Here is a 14,254-nt window from a genome sequence, read left to right on the forward strand (position 1 = left end):
TCTTAGTTAACTGAAGCGGGTCGACCTTCCTCCCAGCACTTGCTGTGTGCCCTTGGGCAAGTTACTTAACCTCTCAAGAGTCTCCATTTCTCACCTGTGAACTGGAAAAATAACATCTGCCCCAGGACCCGGATTAAATGAGATAAACCACTCCAAACCAAGGCACACAGAGTATGGCCTGAAATGTCAGAGAGAGGGGCGGATGATTTGGATTCCAGGTCCCAGCTACATTTCTTTCTGTTTTTTTGCTTTTGCAAATTGTTTGTTCTTCTAACTGCCGATATTTCGAAAATAAAAAGCGAGAATTCTCCTTGGCTCTCCAGACTCAAGACTGCAGAGGTAACCAGGAGCCGAGCGCATTCTCCCAGACCTTTTGTTTTGCATTCACACAAATACACAAACGCCGAAGATGCTTGGCTTATTATTTCTCATTTTACAAAAGCGGATAAAGTATCTATATTGTGCAACAACCTTGCTTTCGAGTTAACAGTGTATTGTTTCTGTTTCCTCTCCGTGTATACATCACGTAACAAAATCCGGGCTCACTGTCAGGAAGCGCGGCAGTTCTGAAAGGGGAGGGGGCGGGGATTCGGGCTCGCGCCCCCGCCCTTCTCAACCCTCCTTGAGTCTGGGCCTCACCGCCCCAGGCCCCTTCTAGCCCAGCCCCCCCCCCCCGTCTTCCGGAGCACTCATTCCCCCCTCCCGCGCCCCGTCTCGCCCCAACGCCCTCCCCTGGGCCTCCTCCTTTTCCCCTTCCCTAGGACCCCTTCCCCTTCTCTCCCGGGGCCCCTTCTCCGGGCCCCAGTCCCAAGTTCCACCCGCTTCCCAGACCCCCTTCTCCCGACTCCCTCCCCTAGTCTCCCCAGCCCCAGTTCCGGCCTTTTCCTATCCCTCCCAGCCCCCCTTCTCTCGTACCCTCTCCCTTGCGTCTCCCTGGGACCTCAGCCCTTTCTCCGGTGCCGCCCCCCTTCCTCCCGTCTCCCCCGGACCACAGCCCCCTCTTCTCTAGTCCACTCCCCGCCGCTGCCCGGCCCCGCCCCTCCCGGGACCCCAGCCCCTCCTTCCCCCGTGCCCCTCCCCCCACGTCTCCCCAGGACCCCAGCCCCCACCTCTCCCGTGCCCCTCCCCCCCCCGCTGCCCGGCCCCGCCCCGGCCGGGACCCCAGCCCCCCCTCTCCCGTGCCCCTCCCCCTCAGCTCCCCCGGGACCCCAGCCCCTCCTTCTCCCGTGCCCCTCCCCCCCTGCCCGGCCCCTCCCCTCCCGGGGCCCCCAGCCCCCCCTCGAGGCCGGGCGGCGCGGCAGGGGGCGCTGCGCGGGCCGAGGCGCGGCTGCGGGCGGCGGCGGGAGGAGGAGGAGGCCGGAGGAGGCGGGGGCGGCGGCAGGCGGGGGGCGGGGAGCCGAGCGCGAGAGGGAGGCGAGCGGCGAGACACAGGCTCCGAGGCTCCAGCGAGCGAGCGAGCGACGAGCGAGCCTGGGAGGGAGGGAGGGAGCGAGCGAGCGAGCAGCCGCGCCGCCGCCTCGCAATCCGCCGCCATCCCGCCGCCTCCGCGCCCGACCGCCGCCCGATCGCCATCGCCCGGCCCAGTCGCGCCCGCGGAACCAGACCAGGTGGGCCGGGGCGGCGGGGCGGCGGGGCGGCGCGGGGCGGCGCGGGGCGGGCCGGGCCGGGGCCGGGGCGGCGGTCGGGCGCTAAGATGGAGGCGGCGCGGCGTCGCGGCCCGGCCGGGCTTTGTCTCGGCGGCGGCTGACTGACAGCGGCGAGCCCGGGCCCGGCCGCCCTCCGTCCGCGAGCGCGCCGCCGCCGTGGGCACCCCCCGGCCGGGCCCGGGCCGCGGGGCCGGGCGGGGCGGCCTGGGGGCGGCGGGCGGCCGGGCCCGGGCACGCCATTGTTGTGCAGCGCCGCGCGGCCTGGGCGGGTGGCCGGGGCCGGGGGTGCGGGGGCCGCCGTGTCCCGGGGGCCGCCCAGGCCGGCGGTCCGGAGCGCCCCGCTGCTCTGGAAGTAGCCGGGGCGGCCTTCCTGCGCTTCCCCCCCCCCCCCCCGCCGTCCCCCTTCCCCGGGCCGACCTGCCCGGGCACCACCCCAAGCGGGAATCCCAGGGTCTGGGCGCCCCCGGGCCGCAGAGCTGGGGGGGCGGCGGGGGGCGCGGCGGGGGGCGCGGCGGTGTCCCCCGCGGGCCCGCGGACTTGGCGTTCAGGGGCAGGGGGCTCGCAGCCGCCGACGGCCGCGGTTTCCGTGCGCGAGCGACAGGATTATTTTCGAAATACTTAATGTTCTGTTACTGAGAATGCTTAATAATAAACAGGATGTCGCTGCTCGGGGCCTGCCAGATGGGGTTTCCCCCCCTTCTTTTTTCTTTTTTTGCCCCCTTTTCCTAAGTCAGAAACGGTACTATTGACATCGTGGGCCTCTGGAGTGGATTTGCCTACACAAAACTGGAAGGCGGTTTTCTCTCTTCTTTTCTCCCTCGCTTTCTAAATATCGTGGGAGGTCCGAGCCCACCTTTAGGCAAGAAGAGGAGGTGTTTTTCAAGGGAATGGTTAGCTTGGAGGAAGTGGGGAGAACGGGGGCTGGGGAGGCTCTCCCGACTGTGTCATTTGCTAAATGGCTGCCAGGGAGAAACCTTTAGAAGCCTTTGGTTTCCAGGATTGTTAAATTAGCCCTGAGATTTTGTTTCCCCCCCCTTAAGATTTTGTGTGCATTTTATGTGGCTTTATGCATTATCCAGTTTGGTTTTTGTAACCACCCGTTTGAAGTCGTAGCGTGGTTTCTCCAAATCCATCTGCAGCCCTGTCTGTGTACAGTGCTGGGTGGTGTAAGGGACTGGGGAGGCCCAGGCTTTGGGGTGCAAATCCTGCTTCTGCCAGAGAAATCTAGGGTTCAGAGAGCCTTCGCTGGCATAAATAGTGCATTTTCCGCCTTGTAGGGTTAGGGCAATGGTGAAAGACCTAGAAGAGCCTGGCACAGTTATTGTTTAATAGCTTCTCGTACTGCTGTTTCTATACCTGCCATCAAGCCCTGGCATGGCATCGAGCCACTGGGATGCCACCCGTAGGGCTGACCTGATCCAGCCGGTGGATGCCACAGGTGCTGGGGCTGAGGCACCCAACCCACGGACCGTCTCCGGGTCCTTGTTTATTCAGTGCTGGGGCTCTGTGGGGAGATAAGGCTGGGAGAGAGTAGCCTTTGTCTGCAGCCTCCCAGGAACTGGCTTGTGTGTCAATAAGACACCGTCCTTGGGTCTGGGGTGCCTGCCCCTTCCAAGGCAGATATACAGCTTGGTTGAAGGTAGATCTAGAACAGTGGGAGACAGAACAACAAGCAGAGGCTGGGGACGCCTGCCTTTTGAGGACGACTGCTTTCCTTTGGGAATGGCAAATTATCCCTTGGGGAGCCTGTGCTTGTTCAGGCAAGTGTCTCTCGGAGCCAGGATTCTGGTCTTCGTTGGGTTACCTTAGGCAAGTCCCTGAGCCGCAACTCCTACCTCTGTAAAATGGGAATAATTAATGCCTTGCTTTGGGTATCTGTTGGGGCTCTTGTAAGCCTCACATGCTGTTTGTAGCAAACTACTTCTGTCCATAGGAGGGTGATGAAAATGTATGTTGTTTTTGTTGGTTGCCTAGTTTTCTGGTCCTTGCTCCAAATTCCTGATCTTTTCCTCCTGTTCTCCTGGCTGATGGCCCTGTGACTTCCCCACCCCCAAATTTGATCCCTAGCTAATATTTTTATATCACGACCACTACTCAATGCCTGGAAGCACTAGAATGGTCTAGAACAGCTAGGCTGCTCAGGGTGATTATTGGGGAGCATAGGAGGGACCGAGGCTAATAATACCGGGGGAAACTGACCCCAGTCTTGGTCACAGGTGACGGCTGAGAGCCAGGTTAGCTCTGGGCCACACCTGTAGCCTGTTTGTAAATGCCCCTGGAGACGCTCTGCTTGGGCTGATAGTGGTTCTGCAGTGGGCTGGGCATTTCTTTCGGTACATTTTGACATTCCCACAACCATCTTGGTTTTGTTGTGTTCTGTTTTTTTTTTAAACCTTGGAACCTCCTCCAGGCCCACAGACTGTGGAACTGAGACGTCTTAGCCGGTCCATGTTGCCCTTTCAGTTTTCGCAGCTTCCTTCCTCTTGGCCCTTCTTTTCTGTCTGATTTCATTCTGGCCAGGTCTGGCTCTGGACTGTTTATTAGCTGGTTTGTTAGGGGAGGAGATGAATACGCTGCCCTTCCCAGCGAGCTTTTGGTTTACCTGGGAGTTGTCAGTTTTCCAAGGCTGCATGGAGGGGCCTTGTTTCAGCCTGCGGTGGGGTTGGGGGTGGGGAGGGCTGCTTACAGTGGCCTGGGTCCTTTCCTGTCTCCTTGGAGCCCAAGTGGGTAAAGAGCCTGGGGAAGGGAGAGCCAGAAAACCCTGGGAGAGTGGAATTTCAGGAATGGCAAGTCAGAACTAGTTCTAGCACGGTCTGCTGGCCTGGCCTGGCTAAGGGGTTTTTGCTAGGCCTGTTCACCCTCCCCCACCCACTTTTAAAATTTCAGTTCTTTTTTTGCGAAGAATTATTTTGTACTTTAAAGGTTTTTTTTTTTTTTTTGGCTTGCACAAAGTACTGACTCATGTTGCTAATGGCTGTATGCTGGTTATATGTCTCATTATTCTACCATTGAAGATTGATCATTTCTATGTTGGTTTCTGTTTCAAACCAGAATAGACCAGGTGGGCTAGTGCGGTGTATTTCTAAATTTGGTAATGAGGCTTCTCTACCATCAAGCCTATGTATCTTGTTATGGGCCCGCAGATATTTAAATAGGGCCTATCTACCCTGGATTTTAAAGCAGTGCACTCCCCTTGAAAAATAAAAATTTCCAGCAGAGATCTTTTGGGCTTTGTGCTCTGAATCTCATATCTTGGTCAGAGCTAACTAGACTGTCTGCTTTTCAAGTCATAACTCAATTTCTTTCTTAAGAAAGTCCCATTTTTTCTGGGTCTTGTATGGCCTTAGGAACCTTTGGTCTGTCATTTGGACAAAGAAAGAAAGGCATCACCTGTGGTGCTCAGGAGAGAGAGAGAGAGAGAGAGATGAGAAAGACGGTAAGATTTCTAATGAAATAGAATTGTTTATGACAAGCTTTTAGGCTTTAAAGTTGCCGTTTGCACCAGGCCTCCTCACCTGGACGCTCCAAGACCCCAGCTCTGCTGTCCATGATACAGATCATTGTTTCTCTCTGTTCCTGGCATGTGGGGAATCTCTGCACTAGGAGAGAGGCCTGCCTTGGTGACTTGAGCCAGAAGTCTCTGTTGAGTGTTGTTGTTCGCTGTACTGGTTGATTTTTTTCCCGTGTGGCCTGAGCTGAGGGCTGGGTTGCGCCCGGAGGATGCGGGCTGCAGTGTTGGCTTGCCAAGCTCTGCCTGTAGCGGGGTGTCTGGGGGGGTAGAATGAGGTCTATCTCAAGTTGCTGGCGGTCCTTCACGGTCTCTCTCAGAGTACTTCCTTCCGTTCCCACCTCTGCAGCTGGTTTTGTATAGCTCTGCTCTGTATCCTTTCTTCCTCCTCTCTGAGCAAACCATCGCCCTTTTCCTCTCGGTGGTGGTGTGAAAGCAGTATTTATTGATTTTAGAAGTCACTGTCATGCAGCAGGTACTCCTTTAGCACATACTCTTCGGCAGGCACTGTGCAAGGCCCTGTAAGTACGTTTTTCCCTATTCGTAAAAGTAACATTTTTTGCTGGAAAAAAATTGGAAGATAGTGAAAAGACTAAAGATAAAAATACAAATACGGGGCGCCTGGGTGGCTCGGTCATTGGGTGTCTGCCTTTGGCTCAGGTCGTGATCCCAGGGTCCTGGGATCGAGCCCCACATCGGGCTCCCTGCTCCGTGGGAAGCCTGCTTCTCCCTCTCCCACTCCCCCTGCTTGTGTTCCCTCTCTCGCTGTGTCTCTCTCTGTCAAATAAATAAATAAAATCTTAAAAAAAAAAATACAAATACAAATAACCTGTAACCTCACCATCCAGAGAGAACAACCGTAAAGGCCGGTGTATTTCCTTTTGAGTATGTGTTTGTTTTTTCAAAATTAGAAAATTACTGTATATACTGTTCACAGTTTATAGTTCTTAATGTTATAATGTATTTTCCTAAGTTATTGAAAATATATTTTTTATTTTACTTTCTTCTTCTTATTTTTAAGTAAGCTCGATGCCCAGCATGGGGCTTGAACTCATGACCCCTGAGATCGAGTCGCTTGCTCTACCGACTAAGCCAGCCAGGTGCCCCGAAAACACATTTTAATAGTTGTGTGTAATTGCTTCATATGGATATGCCATGATTTATTGAATCCTCTGTTATTAGACATTTACATTGTTGTTACGCACTTTTCCCTCTCGTAAACAAATTTTTAGAGTGCATCCTTGCACCAACATCTTGGTGCATGTTGCTGATTATTTCCCCTAAGTGGCATTTGCGGGGCAGAGAGAACGCAGGCTCCTTCTCCAGTTCTTTTTGGCACAGTATGGGTTTTCGTCTTCAGCCCTTGTGACTTTTGACTCCAGCCTTGCTTCCAAAGTGGCTTTCCTTCCTAGGCCACTAAGTTCTGAGTATCTCGGACCTGCCTGTCTCAGTCCTGGCCAAGCCCTGTACTGAGTGAAGCTTGGGGTCTTACTCCATTTATGGGGTTGAGTCTGAGCAAGTGTCTTGACTTAAACATTTGCTCTTCTGGGGACACAGACATGTGAATGCCACACTTGGTTCGTCCGGAGCTCATGGGCTGGTGGGGGGGTGGGAACAGGCACCTCCTTAAGAGAAGCCTTTGGGAACTTCTCAAGCTGACTTTGTCCTCGCCCTCCCATGATTCTTTCCTCGCCTCTATTGCTTTTCTTTGTAGTTCTCTTCACAGCTTTAGATTTTATTTATTTGAGAGAGAGGTAGAGAGTGATTGGGACGGAGAGGGAGAGAGAATCTGAAGCTGACTCTGCCTGTGCCCAGCGCGTTGTGGAGCTTGATCTCAACGACCAAGATCAGGACCTGAGCTGAAGGCAAGAGTCAGACGCTCAACCGATTGAGCCACCCAGGCCCCCCCTCTTCACAGCTTTAAATGTGCTTTTTTAAAACAATATTTTGTGGTAAAATGTACATAAGGTTTATCATTTTTTTAAAGGTTTTATTTATCTATGTCAGAGAGAGAGCGCACGCGCGCGCGCGAGAGCACAAGCAAGGGAAGCGGCAAGCAGAGGGAGGAGCAGGCTCCCCAGATCGAGCAGGGAGCCCGATGCTGGGCTGGGACTCGATCCCAGAATCCTGGGATCATGACCTGAGCCGAAGGCAGACGCTTAACCGGCTGAGCCACCCAGGCCTCTCTGAAGTTTATGATTTTAACCATTTTTTTAAAAAAGTGTACAAATTCAGTGGCGTTAAGTACACTCACAGTGTCCTGTGACAGCCATCCATCTCCAGAAATGTATCACCTTCCCAAACTAAAACTCTGTACCCATTAAACACTGACCCCTCATTCCCCTTTCGTCAGCCCCTGGCAGCCACCATCTGCTTTCTGTCTGTCTGTCTCTGTCTCTGTATATGTAAGTGGAATCGTATATAGTATTTGCCCTTTTGTGTCTGGCTTATTTCACTTAGCATAATGTTTTCAAAGTTCATGCTGTAGTAGGTTTTAGGACTCCATTCCTTTTTATGGCTGAATAACAGTCCATATTCCATTCCATGTATCACAGTGTGTTGATCCATTCATCTGTCAGTGGGTGACAACTTATAAATGCACTCTTGCCCTTGTTTATTGATTGGCACATTTTCCCCAGTGGAGCGAGGGAGGGAGTGCGGGCCATGAAGCAGAATTTGGTTGCTTCCTGGTGCTCGCCGTGCTCGGGTGTCTGTGACAGGGAGGGTGCCCGCACGCAGAAGGTGCGGCGATGCTGCTTAAGAGGCTGTTGTGGAAGTGTGCCGAGGAGGCAGGGCCACTTAGCCTAGGGTAGTCAGGGAATGCATTCTGGAAAATGTAGCCAACTTGAGATCAGCACCTTTTGGGGCATCTGGCTGGCTCAGTTGGTGGAGCATGTGATTCTTGATCTCGGGGTTGTGAGTTTGAGCCCCACCTTGGGTGTAGAGATTGCTTTAAAAAAAAAAACAAACTAAAAAAAAAAAGAAATTAGTACCCATTGAAAACAGTATGCCAAGCCCTGGGGTATTAAAAATGTGTTTCTAAGTTGAAATCAGAAATGTGTGGGCTGCAGTAGAAAGCTTGTGGGTCAGCTCGCTTTCCAGAGCGCCAGAGCCCTTTGGATGGGAACGTGTTCTGTGAGTACTCTGCTGTGGCTGGTCTCCAGCCCAGGGGAGGGCAGGTAGGACCTTGGCCCTGGGAAGCCAGAGGTGACTCTCCCACCCACCTCGTCCTGCGGGATCAGATCTTGGTGTAGAGTGATGGGAGGCATTGCTGCAAGACCAGCTGGAAAAAGGAGGTCATCCCCGGCGCGCTCTCCGCGGCTCCTTTGTGTCCTCCAGAGCTTTTTTCGGCAGGTGTTGTTTACACACAGTTCAGAGCTTCAAGAACTGCTCTGTCCCGGGTGGTACAGAAACGCAGGCCTGTCTGGGAGGGGTCCTGTCGGGGCCGCCTGGCCGACCTGCCATGGGGGTGAATGGGCTGAGTGTTCAGAAGTCGCTGGGGACAGTGGAGACCTTGTCCTCGAGCCAAAAGTGGAATTTTTTTTCTGTTATAAAATTAATTGCGAAAGTATACATACTCATTAAAAAAAAAGAAAAAGCGAGTGTATGAAGAGAAATGAAAAAGCTCTTCCCTCCAGCTTCCCAGGCAGTAACTACTGTTTACAGTTCAGCGTGTTTATCCTCTCAGACTCTGAATGCGTATAAATACGGCCCTTTGTAGGCAGGCTTTTAGAACACAGAAATGGGATCACACTTCTTTTTCTTGTACCACAACATGCATTTTTAAACATGTCAGGGGAATTTTTTCATATTAATATATACAAATCTATCACATGTTCAGTGTTTTTTTAAATAATATTAAATTTTTAAAAATCTACAAGTGTATGAAGAAAAAAACCCAAAAATAGTTTATAATTCTACGGTCCAGATATTTCCAGTTGACTTTGTAAAACAACAACAAAAAAATAGTTAGAAAATTTAAGCTGTATTAAAAGGTGTAAGGGCTCTTCCCCAGGCTCTCTGCAGAGAAAGCACTATGAGAAGTTTCTTGTCGTTCCTTCCAGAAAAAAAAGTGGTGCACATTATCCCCACACACGCATTTATATTCTTAAAGCATGCTTCCCTTTGCGCTTAATAAAATGCCTTGGTGTGCTCCGTAACAGTCTGTACAGATGGATTACATCATCTGTTTTAGCAATTGCAGAGGGTATTTTGTGGATATACTTCCTTGATTTAACCTCTTCCCTATTGGTGGACATTTGGGCTATTTCTTGTTTTTGGATACTACACAATTTTTGGTAAAATTCTGCCAAATTTTTCTTGAGAAACGTAATTTGTGTATAATACCCTGTGAGTGTTTCTGCAGCGTGGACTCTTCCACTTGAATAGCATTTTGGTAAGAATTCTGCTAAATAACTCTTTAAAAAATTGTCAATTTATAAACAATAGTATACGAGAGTGGGTGTTTCTGGACTGTGGACTTGACTAAATGGGTAGCCTTTATGCGACATTTTGAATGAGCACGTTTCTCAAATCAAAGGCACTTAGTGTTTCCAGCTTGCTCTAGTCAGTGTAGGACCTTGGGTTTTGTTATGGAAGCAGCATTCACCGTGGTCTTGAGGTGCAGAGGTGGCCCCGGCAGGAGGTGCTCTGGGCATCTCCCTGGGGGAAGGCCAGGAGGGAGTTGTGGAGGGAGGCACAGGTAGCCTCTTGGCACAGATGTTTTCTTCCAGGCTTTACACACTGGAGCCTAGCCTCTCTGGAGGTTTCTGAGGCTCCCATTTTGCAGCCCTTGGTGGTTTTGTTGCTGTTAATATTTCTTACCGTGTGGAGCTTATTTGGAGGCCAACCCTCTGTTGCATTTCCTGATCATGGCTGTTGAGCAGATCCGCTCAGCCACTCTGCCTACTCAACCACTTGGCCTCTAGACCCTGTCTTTCCCTATCTGGTTATTCCAGGAAATCACGCCTCCTGGGTGAAGCGACCGCAGAGATGAAACCCCTGGAAATGGCTGGATGGTATTTCATCAGGCCAGGTGGGGACGGATTTGTGCTCTGGTGAGAGAATGTGCCTGGTGGCGGTACAGTTTGGGATGACACTCCTCTGGCCCTGGAGGGTCGTTATCATGAGCCTGGCCTAGGAGAAGTCACCGGCCGACTTGGACATCCCTTGCCCCCTCCTGCTCCTTTCCTGATGGAGAGTAGCCCTTGGCTTTGAGGTCCACTGACTTCAAACCCAGGTTTAACCGCTTGCGAGCTGGGTGATTCAAGGTTATTTCATCTTTCAGAGTCTGTTCTCCTTGTCTGCAAAATGTGGTAGTAACACCTTCCTCCTAGAACGGGGGAAGGATTCAGTGGGTCGTTCGCCGAAGTGTTTATAAGGTACGTGGCACTAGGCAAGCAGGCTCTCAATAAACAGGAGCTATTAATGGTTCCTGGATGTAGCACTAGCCAAGGGCCTGGGGGTTTGGAGTAGGCAGGCTTATACACTTGGGGTTCACTTGTTTACTAGATGTTAGTGTTTCTAATAGTGTGCTAAGCCCTGTGCTGAGTGCAGAAGACTTAGACCCAAATCAAATAGCCCCCCCGTCACCTCCAGGAACTCAGACCCCTTAACCAAGGGCCTCCCTGAGGGGCGGGTGCATCGGAGCACTCTCTGCCGTACTTCTCTTTGTCTGAGGTGAATACCACCTCACTGGGGCATTGGGTCACTTGCTGCTGCCCTGTGCTGAGTCTCTTCTGTTCTTGGAGAGTTTCAGGTAAATGTCTTGAGGAGTAAAGATAAGTGTGTTCAGGCCGTTGATGGGTGCAAGGGAGGCTCTGCAGCTTGCTGGTCTAGAACCCTGGCTCCCCCTGACTGGGCATCAGGCAAACAGGAGTGTTCATTTCCATCACTTGCATCTACTCACTGTAGGAGCCTCATCAAGTGCTCTTTACGCCTTTGAGCCTCTGTTTCCTGCCAGATGGGGATGAAACCTGTCTTCTACTCAGCTCAGAAACAGTGTAAAGCATTGATTCAGTGTTGCTCAGTTTACCCCAGACCTTAAAAACAATATATCAGTAACCATACAGGCTTGTTACAAAAAACCCAAACAGCACAAAATAGAAAATGAGTCATTTCGTCCTGCCTGCTATCCCTTTTTCAGATCAAGAGATGAGTGCCGTCTTGAACAATTTTGTTTTCCACTAATGGGAATGCTTTAACTATGCATATGAATTTTAAATCAGAAGTGACCACTGGAAAACAGGAGACATGAAAGTTTATAGGTATATCATTTTTTTTTTTTTTTTTTAGAGAGAGAGAGGGAGGGTGGGTGGGGTGGGGAGGAGCAGAGAGAGAGAGAGAATTTTAAGCAGGCTCTGCTCAGTGCAGAGCTGGACACAGGGCTCAGGCAGAACTGAATCTCACAACCCTGAGATCATGACCTGAGAGGAAAGCAAGAGTCAGACGCTTAACTGAGCCACCTGGGCACCCTTATTGGTATATCTTTTTTTTAAAATTTTTATTATTATTATTTTTTAAGAATTTATTTATTTATTTGACAGAGAGAGACAAAGCGAGAGAGGGAACACAAGCAGGGGGAGTGGGAGAGGGAAAAGCAGGCTTCCCGCAGAGCAGGGAGCCCGACGCGGGGCTCGATCCCAGGCTCCTGGGATCATGACCTGAGCTGAAGGCAGACGCTTAATGACTGAGCCACCCAGGCGCCCCCCCCATTGGTATATCTTAATGTAAATAAAGACAAGTAAAAGACATTTTATCTTACATATGGTTCCCCAGCATTATCTTTGGGATCTTTTCTTGTTCTCTTAAGGAAAAAAAAAAAGGCCATCGTAGTTCTTTGCCACCCTGGATGAGTCATGACACTGTGCGGGGTCGTCCTCAGCGGCGTCAAAGAGTAGATGTAACCAGCGAGTGCAGCCCTGCAGGCATCTTCGGGTTGTAGAATTTGGTGTTGTCACGGGAGTGGGGGGCAAGGTGGGCCGTGCGTGGAGCTTGTTTAGGGTAGGGAGCAGTACAGTGTGGTGTGTTAGGACTGGTGGGAGAGACGGTGGAGTGGGGAGGGGGCCAGGAGTGTTGTGCGAAGAGAGTTCCAGCAGTGTGGGTAGCGTCTCTGTAAGACTTGTTAGAAATAATAAGTGAATGGAGTGAGTGTGTTTGCCGTGAGCACACAAGTTCCTCCTTTCCCCTATGCTGCAGTGACGAGTTTGGCCTGCCTATGAAAGCCCCTGGGAGCACTTGTCCCTTATTTTTGGGTTCTTTCTTCTTGTTACTTTGCTGATTGGTAGCCCAATGCCGGTAATCGTCCTGGGTTTCCTGTAGTGTCGGAGGCTTGCGGAATAAATAGCATGTGGGTTCTGGTGGTATGGTCCTTTGGGCTTCGTTGGAGGTCGTTTAAACCAACTCAGCCCTTTTAGCCACCACCCCCCCCCCCCCCCCCCGCCTTCAGCACATTTGGGTTTGTTAATTTACTTTTGTCCAAGAAAAGGTGGATTTCTGGGGGCTGTGTTGTTGATGAACCATTTCTGGGTAAGAGACACCCCAGTGCCTGTGGCTCAGCTCTGGGTTGATGTGACATGACGAGCGAGACAGCAGAGAACAGAGTGACCTTGGCCTGTTCTTCCTTCACCTGTGGCCTCCGTGTGAGGGCGATAGGACCTTCACTTCCACAGCCGTGAGGATGTGAGGAGGATCCTCGGACGCAGTCGGGGGCGGCGCTGATCCCGCCAGCCTGGTGAAGTACTTGCTCCCCTCCGACCAAAGGGCGCCATTCCCTGCAGGTGCAATGGTGTGGCGCTTGTCAGGAAGCCACGGTTCCCCCTTTTCCGCCTCCTCCCGCTAGAACCGTAGGAGCCACAGTCGGAGGAGGGCTGGAGGATGGGGACTTTGTTTTGTTGTTAAGTGGGCTGTGTTCTTCATTTCTCGGGGCCATCTGCCTCCGGTGTAGTGCACCTGGGGAGGGAGGGTCTTGGGGTCTCCTTCCTGCCCCCCCAGGTCCTTGGGCACAAACTAGAAATATGCTTCCTAGAAATGTCAGATGGCCCACCAATACTGGCCAGGGCGGGGTGGGGGGTGTCTACATACATGTGCCGGGTTGTTGTTTGTAGCATTATTTGTCGTAGTACACAGTTGCAAATAATTTCTTTTTTTTGTTTTTTTTTTGTTTTTTTAAAGATTTTGTTTATTTGAGAGACAGAGCACAAGCAGGGGGAGGGGCAGAGGGAGAGGGACAAGCAGACTCCCCACTGAGCAGGGGAGCCCGATGTAGGGCTCAATCCCAGGACCCCGAGATCATGACCCAAACCCAAGTCAGATGCTTAACCGACTGAGCCACCCAGGCGCCCACAGTTGGAAGTAATTTCTACATCTCTCCGTAGGGCAGTGGGTAAATGTGGCGCAGTTACACAGTGAAATACTATATGTAGGCCTCCAAAAGGATGAGGAGGATTGGTATGTTATTTTCTTGGAAAGATGACCACAGTGTACTAAGAGAAGAAAGTGAGCTACAGCATAATAGGGTAACTTCCCACGTTGGTAGAATACAACTTGAAGACCAGGAGCTGCTTCTGGGTTTATGCGAGCTGAGAAAAAAAGGTATGAAGGGTGTCCACCCAGTTAATGGTGATTACCTTTTCAGTTGGATTGACTTATTTTGCATACTTTAGTGTGTTTGTGTTTATTACACTGAATGTGTGTTTGTAACATCTAATAGTTACAAAGATAACTGATCACGAAGGTAACCCATATAAATATAAACAGCATACATGGTCGTGGAGAGTGGTCCCAGGACCAGGCAGCTGGTACATTTTTGGCTCTTTCCTGGCAAGAGCTTCTCCCAGGCTCTGTATTTTGCTCAGCCTCATCCGGAGAGCCCTGGCTCCTGGTGTTGGGGCCCTGATGGCTCACAGGAATCTACCCGAGTCAGTCATGTGTTTCTGTTCATTTGTCAGTGGCCCTCGGAAACTGCTTTGTTGATCTGGTTAGAAAGAACAATCCAATACAAATACCGTCTCCAGTTTCTGTTCTCTGCTAAATCAGATTTTACAAGAAAGAACATAGGTTTTGGTGGCATTTGCAAAGTGCTGCTCACTTGCTAATTCAC

At 51.4% G+C, this 14,254-nt stretch overlaps 1 protein-coding gene across 10 annotated transcripts in view; it reads left to right on the forward strand.

Annotated features, from left to right (window-relative positions):
* The first annotated feature begins 1,454 nt into the window (after positions 1-1,454).
* Positions 1,455-14,254, forward strand: part of PRRC2B (proline rich coiled-coil 2B) — an 85,070-nt gene continuing 72,270 nt past the window's right edge. For 6 of the 10 annotated variants that reach the window (XM_028090476.2, XM_028090479.2, XM_028090480.2 and 3 more), the window contains exon 1: positions 1,459-1,607. The gene's annotated coding sequence lies outside the window, so the exon portion shown is untranslated. Of the gene's footprint in view, positions 1,608-5,041; positions 5,676-14,254 lie in introns of those variants that run through there. The other 4 variants (XM_088018778.1, XM_088018779.1, XM_028090482.2 and 1 more) reach the window with 3 other exon arrangements.

Source organism: Eumetopias jubatus, unplaced genomic scaffold, assembly GCF_037043125.1.
Source record: "Eumetopias jubatus isolate StellerSeaLion01/CBP00866 unplaced genomic scaffold, mEumJub1_p1.0 scaffold_15, whole genome shotgun sequence".
NCBI lineage: Eukaryota > Metazoa > Chordata > Mammalia > Carnivora > Otariidae > Eumetopias > Eumetopias jubatus.